At 34.4% G+C, this 10,499-nt stretch overlaps 1 long non-coding RNA gene across 1 annotated transcript; it reads left to right on the top strand.

Moving 5' to 3' along the window:
• The first annotated feature begins 910 nt into the window (after positions 1 to 910).
• LOC139783151 (uncharacterized) lies at positions 911 to 4,471 on the top strand. The gene is made up of 3 exons (XR_011721142.1): positions 911 to 1,602; positions 1,711 to 1,860; positions 1,990 to 4,471. It is a non-coding gene; the product is annotated as an uncharacterized lncRNA (long non-coding RNA).
• Positions 4,472 to 10,499: the final 6,028 nt, after the last annotated feature.

Genomic DNA, 10,499 nt, shown 5'->3' on the forward strand with positions numbered 1-10,499 from the left:
AAATCAATTAATTTCAATTAATTTGCGCATCTGCAAAGAGATTCTCGAAGATTGGATATAACTACTTACCCCATAATTTTGTATCATAAAATAAATATTTGCATAAATATTAGTTTGAATGCGACCTTCAATCTGAGCTTGAGCAGCAGCTCCCTTTGAGGAACAATTTTGTACCACATTGTAAGCTTCTGTCGACCATTTACCTGCAAAGGAGTAACATTAAAGTATAATTACATATCTAAAGATAAATAATTTTGAGTAGAGATGTATAATCTGGAAGAATAGTATACATAACGTTCTTTGGCTGAATATTTGCTAAAAAGATTTTGATGGCTTGGAAGGCTAGACTCAAATAATTATATATCAATGGCCTACATTACGAATTACTAAACTGCCAGTAACCACCGTGATCGAGTAATCGTACTACGCTTCTCTCTCCCGATGAATCTGGACGTTCAATGCATCCTCTAATCCATTTGTCGCTCCAATATACAGCCACGTAATCATCCTCTACAAAGTAAAAATGTATTGTATAATCAGAATATCCTGATTTCTTTTTTATTCAACGTGTTAAGATTATATCACTTACTGTTCAATACATCTGGAACTGGCAGCAATTCATTGTTATACCAACCAATACACCATGCTGTCTTCCAAATTTTGCAAAAGGAGAAATGATGAATGAGTCAGAAGCTGAACGAAGAGCCAATTTGGCTTGACAGTGTGAGAGATATTAATGTCATTATTAACACTCTCAACCAGGGACAGGGGCCGTTGAATCGGGACATTATACACAACTTCTTCGATCACCTCGGCTATTGTCGCGATATACATTCACGCCAAACCGCATATATAACATCGTGTTATTTTTACATTTTGGAAAATTATTTCATATTAACTCAATAGGCGTTAAACTTGCATACCTAAGTGAATCTCGCGTTTTATGTAAAATTTTGTAAGAAACCGGTAATCTAATCTATACTACGTTTACGCGAGCGTTACGGAGTTTGGCTCTAGCCGCCATACGTGACGGACGTGTTCCCTGCTCTTGTCCTGCTTAGTGTTCCGATCCTTCTATTCCCTGCCGTGGCTCATAGAATAGAATAGTCTCGGGTACTTGAAATTGTCTCTCCTTTGGGGGCCTTTTTGTAATTAACAATCTTTTGTGCTCCCCTCTCGGAGGGGGAGCTTTGCATTAACGCTCCCCTTTGCATTAACGCCTAACTGCGTTTTTATGACGGACCCTGTGGATCCGCAATCGAAGCTCGGTAACCTGCGAGCTGCTGACGATGAGGCACTGAGGAAGTCGCACAAGAGGATGAGGACTGGTGTCTCGGAACAAATATTTGACGCGACTGTTAAGCAGATAATGGAAAAGGATCATACGGTGGATTCTGAGTGGCGTACGACGAGAAGCCGAAGGAATTCGTTTGTTAACAAACAGAGGGACGAGGAACTCAATAAGAGACGTAATATTTCTCCTTCTCAGAGTGAGAACTTTTTGTGTGACGAAATGGAGATAGATTGTAGCAATATAGTTAATAACGACGACGCCCAGGCATGCGATCTTTTAGTAAAACAAAGCTGTCCTGGAAGATAGTGGTAAGATAATTGACGACAATGTATCAGTACTTTTAGATATTAATAATGACAACATATCCGACACTCATTCACGTGATTTGCCTGTGACCTCTGCGCTCATGGATAAAGACAAGGAAATATACACAGTTTGTGGCAGTGTTTTGAAAAAATGTACACAACAGCACGCTCGTCCCACGGTCACAAGGTATGACAACAGCTTTTGCGGCAAGGCTAAAATTACAATAAAGCTCACCCCTGACCAAACCTCAGCTAGAAAAGGTAAGAATCTAATTAAAATGTGGATAATCTTGACGGACAATCGGATCTGTCCTACGACAGTAGACATGCTCAATCATTTTTCTGCTGAGGCCGAATTCAAAGATTATGTAGATGCTAATCTGGCTTTAGAGACGATCGAGAAAATCCCTAATAAATTAAAAGCTTTTGTGGAGCAGCGGTCAATGATAAGTAAAGGTGTTATTTCGGATTGGCCTTCGTCGGTTGAGGACCTATGGTCGGTAATACAGAATAAATCGGGTATCGTTGGCCTCGAGCGCATGTACCGACGAAAATGGGATAACACAGAGAAGAAGACGGTTTTATCGGAAACGGATAACATTATAATTACTTTCAAGGGAGTTGGCATTATAGAGATCTGAAGATTTTCGCTAATAATGTTGGCCTTAAGGTTAGACCTTTCGTTCCGCAAACTAGACAATGTTTCAATTGCTACAGGTTCGGCCATACCAAAACTTCATGTAAGAGTGAGACCTGTTGTGTCGTATGTGGTGATAAGGCACACGGCCAGTGCAAAAGGTCGGTCAAATGTCGCAATTGTGGGGGGCCACATAAGTCCACCTTTAGGAATTGCCCTATTTTCGAGAAGAACAAGCAAATTAATATTGTCATGGCTCACAAAAAAGTATCTTTTTACAGTGCTAGACGTATTGTGAAAGGGGGGAATCACCCCACCGTAGCCTTTTTTACGAATCCGGAGGCTTGGCCGAGCCTTCCCGCCTCTGGAGGAGCCACATACGCTGAAGCGGCTAATCTTGGCAATTCGGCTGGGGAGTATCGTGCGGCGGGCGCTGCCTTGAACCGGGCCGAGGGGGCTGTGTCCCCCCCCCCCATAATAATTCGGCGGGGGAGCATCGCGCAGCGGGCGCTGCCTCGACTCGTCTTGGAGGGGCTGTGTCCCCCCGCCATCGACGAATGAATTTCGGGTCCAGAAGACCCCGAGAGCCCAGAATCACCCAGGATTATTATAAACAATTTGATTTACGTGCTGGCGAAATTAGTAGGGAGAAGCGGGCGTTTTGTTATCGTCTGTCCGTGATGGGGCCGCTGGGTCGCGGATGGCGACGGCTGACTTGGCGGAGGGGGTGCCCTCCCCCGGTCACGCTCTATCGGAGAGCCGTGAAGACTGGCGTAGGATTAAAGAGGCAGTGTCTGACATCCTTCATCTACTGCATGAGATCCCAGAGGCACGAGTGTTTCTTTTAAATGCCATTTCGAACGACTGCCTTCAGGTTAGGGGTAAGTCGCCACACGATAGAAATAATGATGCAAGGGAATCCAGTGTACCCGCTTTAGATAGGGTTGCTCCAGTTGCCAGCGAGAGGTCTTTACCTCTCTCCTCGCAATAACATTCAAGCTACTACTATGGAATTGCCGAGGATATAAGAGCAACAGAAATGAGTTAACGAAACATATAATGGATTTCGATATAGTGGTTCTAACCAAAACTAAATGTTCAGAGATAATAACCGTGTATACTTTCCAGGCTTTAAAACACTGCAAAGTAAGAATCTGCTGCATAGTGGTGGAGCTGCGATCTCCGTCCGGACAAACATCGAATTTGAGGTCATCGCAGGCGCTGAGACTGCCCCGGCCGGATATGACACTCTGGGAATCAGAACTAAGAATTTGGATAGCAATCTTAATATTTTTGCGGTCTATAGACATCCTCGAGGCGTTATCACGTCGCGGGATTTGAAAACCATATACGAACATTGTGGACGGTTGTGAAGACACTGTCATATTGGGGGATTTTAACGCTCATAATACGGTCTGGAACTGCGATTTCACTATGCCTGGCGGTGAGAGTTTGCACGATACGATGATGGATATGGGTTACCTCTGTATTAATATTGATACGAGGTCGAGAGTGGGCCAGCGTGGGCAACGCGATTCCAACCTCGACCTTATGTTTGGGTCAGTAGGTATAATAGACAGGGTCGAATACCAACAACTCGAGGAGACTTGGGGTAGCGAACACTACCCCATATCATTTAAGTTCGATAATTGCTCCCTTCCTTATAAAAAGATCACAAATAGAATTTCTACGAAAAAAACAGACTAGTCGTTATTCCAGAAATTTGTGGACCGCGCTGTCAAGTCGGAGTTGCTCCCACACATCGATCTGTTCAAATTAACAACTATTACGAAAAATTCGTAGGCATCCTCAGAAGCGCAGTCGATCATGCTTCAGGTAGACGGAGCGGTGGGGAGACGACCGGCCGACGTCCTGCTGGGCGTGAGCCCTCCCATAGATGGTGGGACGCTGAGTGCGATTATGCCATACAAGACAGAATAAAAAAATTGTTTTAAAAAAAAGACTCCCGACTGCTGCCTAAACTAGGTTAAATTAAATGCAGAAAATAAAAATTAAAAAAAATTAAATAAAAAATTGTTTAAAAAGAAAAACTCCCGACTGCTGCCTAAACTAGGTTAATTTAATTGCACAAAATAAAAATTAATAAATAAAAACAAACTTATAAAAAAAATTAATTTAATAACTAAAATTTAAAATAAAGTGTAAAAACAAAAACATACAAAAAAAATTTAAAATCAAAAATTTATATAAAAATAAATTTAACTAAAAACAAGTTTAAAAAGTTTAAAATAAAAATTTTTAAAAATTTAAAAACAAAAACTTTACCAACAAAAACAGGTTTAAAAAGTGTAAAATAATAAAAAAAAATTTAAAAACAAAAACTTATACAAAAATAAATTTAACCAAAAACAGGTTTAAAAAGTTTAAATAATAATAAACAAAAAGTCTTAAAAATTAATTGGTACATAAGACAGGTTTATTTGGTAATAAAAATGTAATATACATATAATAATAAGTATAAAGTACAAAATTAAAAACTTCTAAAAATTTAAAATAATATTAATTATAAAATATTAATACAATTGACACACTATTAGGAAATATTATCTAATAACAAATATGATTGAAAATACATACAAATACTTGATTACTTACTACAAATTATTCTTATTATTATATTAGGCATTACAGACGCGCGCTTTGCGCGCGCTATTTAGTTTTAATATTATACTATTACTATTATACTATTAACTTTTTCATACACATAACTGTCAAAATATACAATGACAGCCGCTCACGAAGTAAGCGTAGCCTGAGAACCAATCGGCATCGCGGAAAAGCGACAACAATTAATAAATTTCGATAAATTCGAATATTGATTTAACATGCCTTTTTTAGAAATGGAAGTAGAACATTAATGAAAAAGAAGTAAATTAAAGACAAATTTTATAATGAAAAATACTCTTTTATTTACGCTATAATTTATTAATTGCATATTTTAAAAGAGCAGTCGGGAGACGCCACGTGTGTGCGTGTATATGTGTATTCTTATATACATGTGCATGTACACGACGCACTCACGCACGCACATATACATAAACAGAGAAATGCATACAGAAAGAGAGAAGCAAAAATATATGTTGAAATATTAAGTATAAAATTTGGCGTGGCGTCTCCCGACTGCTCTTTTAAAATATGCAATCAATAAATTATAGCGTAAATAAAAGAGTATTTTTCATTATAAAATTTGTCTTTAATTCACTTCTTTTTTATTAATGTTCTACTTCCATTTCTAAAAAAGGCATGTTAAATCAATATTCAAATTTATCGAAATTTATTAATTGTTGTCGCTTTTCCGCGATGCCGATTGGTTCTCAGGCTACGCTTACTTCGTGAGCGGCTGTCATTGTATATTTTGACAGTTATGTGTATGAAAGAGTTAATAGTATAATAGTAATAGTATAATATTAAAACTAAATAGCGCGCGCAAAGCGCGCGTCTGTAATGCCTAATATAATAATAAGAATAATTTGTAGTAAGTAATCAAGTATTTGTATGTATTTTCAATCATATTTGTTATTAGATAATATTTCCTAATAGTGTGTCAATTGTATTAATATTTTATAATTAATATTATTTTAAATTTTTAGAAGTTTTTAATTTTGTACTTTATACTTATTATTATATGTATATTACATTTTTATTACCAAATAAACCTGTCTTATGTACCAATTAATTTTTAAGACTTTTTGTTTATTATTATTTAAACTTTTTAAAACTGTTTTTGGTTAAATTTATTTTTATATAAGTTTTTGTTTTAAAATTTTTTTTATTATTTTAAACTTTTTAAACCTGTTTTTGTTGGTAAAGTTTTTGTTTTTAAATTTTTTTAAATTATTATTTTAAACTTTTTAAGGTGATTGGGCTAAGTACCGTATGAGTCGATATAAGGTCTAAATTTTTTTTAAGGAAAACCCTTTTTTATGCATATATTCTAAACACTTGTATAATTATTAGTTTTATAATGTAACTTTTCATTCGATCATGTATCAATTCATCTACTGATAAATGTAAACAGTTCAAGATTTGACTTCAGTTGACATTCGTACAAGAGAAATGTCGGCAATGTCGCGACATTGCATCTCTTCGCTGTAGGCAGCTATCATGCCAGTGCCATGTGTTTGAGTGAGGTTATGTATTGTGTTTATGTTGAAAAATAATGGAAGGTAACAAACAATTTCGATAACGGGAGATTTGCTTGCAAAAAAATAGTGCTGTGGAAAGAAAACACTACACGGCGCGGCGTTGCCACATGTTCACGTCGCGTACAGCTGATCGAAAGGCCGACAAGAAACGGGACGATTCATCAACTTTTGATTGAATTTTTGGCCTTATTACACGTCAACGTCGTTTTGTCTTATACTTAACAAGTGCTAGAAGAATCAAATAATGTTATTTTCAGCTTTTTGAACTTGTTTCTTTACAGATAGTGAGTGAAATCCTCGAAAAATGTATGTTTTCGGTACAATTTCCCGTAAAACCTATGTTAAAAATGCCAACTTTGAGATTTAATATCTCAAAAACTAGACGTCAGATCTTCTCAAAATTGAAAATTTAAGTGTATTTAGGTTTTCTTTATAACATATTTTTTAATCAGATTTTTTTCTTTGACATGCTCTGATGGCCCAATCACCTTAAACTTGTTTTTAGTTAAATTTATTTTTGTATAAATTTTTGTTTTTAAATTTTTTTTGTATGTTTTTGTTTTTACATTTTATTTTAAATTTTAGTTATTAAATTTATTTTTTTTATAAGTTTGTTTTTATTTATTAATTTTTATTTTGTGCATTTAATTTAATCTAGTTTAGGCAGCAGTCGGGAGTCTTTTTTTTTTAAACAATTTTTTATTTAATTTTTTTTAATTTTTATTTTCTGCATTTAATTTAATCTAGTTTAGGCAGCAGTCGGAAGTCTTTTTTTTTAACAATTTTTTTATTGTTTAATTTTTTATGTTTTTGTTTTTAACTTTTTTAAATTTTTGGTTTTTTATTATTATTTAACTTACTTTAGGCAGCAGTCGGGAGTCTTTTTTTTTTAAACTAACTCTTTACCAATTAATTTCTAAGTTCTTGTTTTTTGTATTTTGTTTTCTATTATTATAATTTTTGTTTTTATTAAATTTTTTAATTTTTTAATTTTTAGTTTTTTTAATCTGTTTTTTACTGATTAATTTTTAAGTTTTTATTTTTTTAATTTTATTATAATTTTTTTTTACTTAATCTTTTTGCTGCAGTTGCAAGATTTTAATTATTTATTTATTTCATACTTTTAAAAGCAATATATATATTTCTATGCTATGCAGAAGTATATTTTATAGTATATAAATAGTTGAAAATGTAGGCACTATAGGCATAATTTAAATCTTATACACAATAGTATATGAGATTAATTATGACAAGTAATTTTCTCTATCTTTTTGGCATTTTTAATGATTTTTATTTATATATAATAAATTTAAATTTACAATTATATAAACATGCATATACAGGGTGTTAGGTAATAAGCGGGCCACTTCTCGTGGACAGAAAGAGCGAATTAAACTGAATCAAATTAAACGTCCTTTATCGTACTGTAAGTTTCTCAATAATTAATGAGAAATTAATTAATAAAGATAAGAGAATTAATCAGTGTGCATCCACACGATTTGACGAGAAGGAGCAGCCCAACGTTTACGTTACTATGTGCATAGCGAAATATTATGAGAGGAGTGCTTTATAAACAATAATGACAATGAGTGTCACTCATGTATAGTTAATAATTTTTGTTATAAACATAGCGTTCCTCCCAATGTCTCGCCGCGGCCTAGCAACGTAAACATTGGGCTGCTCCTTCTCGTCGAATCGCACGAACGCATCTTGATTCGCGTATCTTTATTAATTATTTTCTTATTAATTATTGAAATACTTACAAAACAGTAAAAGACTTTTCGATTCAGTTTTACCCGCTTTAATTGCCCATCACGGGCATCACGAGCAGTGATCCGCTTATTACTTGACACCCTGTATGTATACACACATATAAGATACTTGATACCACATGGTATTTCCAAGGAAATGATTCGATAAACAAACTTGTATTAGGCAGTGTATTACTGTTTATCACACTATTTATTATATTTTTATTTAATTTTGTAAAGATTAAACCTGTATAAACAAACTTAACCTCTAACTACCGGCCAAATATGACATGTGAGCAATAGAGCAGACCAGCGCGCGCGATAACATCGTGCACGACGCGCGATATCCAATGAGCGTGCAGCGATGAATAGAAAAGCACCTCCCATAACTTAGCCGGTCAACTTCGACTTTATTAATTTTTTTTTTAATCGTTTGTTGGTCGTTTGTTGGTGATTGTTGGCCTAATTACAACGTTTGTTGGTTCTTAATTTTTTTTTAAATTAAAAAAGAAAAATTAGCCTTAAGTTAGCCGGAAAATTTTTATTTTTAATTTAAAAAAAGCCTAATCGATGCGTAATCGTTTGCTGATGATTGTTGGTCTAATTTTAGCGTTTGTTGGTTTATTATTAGTCTTAAAACCGAAAAAAAAAAACGAAAAATTATCTCACATTAAAGTAATCGAAGATTGGTTTATTTGCCTACGACTTAAGGTTTATTTCTATCAATTTAAGGCTAACATCTATAAAACTGGCTATGAATACGGGCCTTAACATCGGCAGAAAATCGCGAAAAGATCAAGAAACATGGTGGTTCCTGTCTTTTTGCGCCGTCATCGTTTTAACGAGAGACCGAGTGAGAAAGGTAATTAATGTAGAATTCTATATGCTAATGTTTTAAGCAGAACGTTCTTTGATTTCTAATAGCGTTTTTCACTGGCAGAGCTGGTGCGCATTCAGTGCACATTAAAGCCGTCGTACACAAACCAACGTAAAGTGTATGCTTAGTATAAACAGGTTAAATCATGATTGCATTATTTGATAAAATATGTACTGGGTATTTTATCAGTCGAAATATTTGCATTTTACCTTGAATATTAGAGATTAAATCAGTGTAAAACAGCTTCAACGTGCACTGAGTGCGTACCAGCTCTGCCAGTGAAAAACGCTATAAGAGGATTTATATCTTATTTTTTCTTGCATAGATAAACAGAATGTTATCGGAAAGTCATCTAAGCATTTTGAGAAGAATCTTCGGAAAGATGAACGTAGAAACCAATTGTGGCAATTAAGAAGAAAGAAGCGCGAGCAAGTATTTGCGCAGAAGAGAAATCTCGGTGGTTTTTCTTCGTCACCTGTTCTTATCTGCGTCATACCGTTGCAAAGTGACGTGGACATTGTTAATTAGTTACAGCAGATACAATTTAAAGAACATTGTATCTGCTGTAACTAACATGGACGAAACTGCTAATGTTGCTACTAGTCCAAATGGCATTATACATATTGGGTACGCTATAAAGCAGGAAAAGAACTTGTTTATTCTATTATTAGTATATATATATGGGACGTTCCATGTCAACCGGGACAGGACCGTCTCCAAAATTCTATTAAACCGATTGAAATGGTTAAGGGCTTAAAATCTTTGTTTTTGTGTGCTTTATCAAGTACAGTGTGGTACTTTTTAAAATTCAATATAGCGGTCAAAATATGGCGCTTCATATGAGTTAAAAACACAAATCATATGATTAAATTGTTGTTTTTAATGGAAAAAAGAGGATACATAGCTTGTGAGTAGATAGCACTAAGATTTGGATGTGTCTAAAAAAAATGGCGGATCCAATATGGCGGACAAAAAAACCAAACTTTTACCAATGAAACTCAGTATTTGGGGGTTTTTGTGGTCGCTGATTACGAATCCGTTCATGATTTTTTTAAATTCAAAATGGCGGATCAAATACGGTAAATAAAAAACAAAATTGTTGACGAAATATGTGAAACTTAGTATTTGGAAAGCTCTCTGCGTTAACAGGGTTGAGACTGTCTTCAAATGTAGGTTATGAAGCCCGCATTACTTTTTTTAAATTTTTTTTAAATTTTTTATTAATTTTTTTTACTTTTTTGAATTCTTTTTGATTTTTAAATTTATTTAATATTGTATAGTAAACATAATTTGCGTTGCATCAGAGTAGCGTTTCACTTGTAATCTTTTTGTGTCAGTCGGAATGAAAGAGTGTCCATGTTGGATTTTGGTAACACTAGGAGCTAGAGTCTACTATACAATATTAAATAAATTTAAAAATCAAAAAGAATTCAAAAAAGTAAAAAAAATTGTAACGATGCACCCCCAAA

This window comes from Temnothorax nylanderi, unplaced genomic scaffold, assembly GCF_030848795.1.
Source record: "Temnothorax nylanderi isolate EJ_2023f unplaced genomic scaffold, tnyl_v1.0 TNYL_tig0473_pilon, whole genome shotgun sequence".
Classification (NCBI taxonomy): Eukaryota; Metazoa; Arthropoda; class Insecta; order Hymenoptera; family Formicidae; genus Temnothorax; species Temnothorax nylanderi.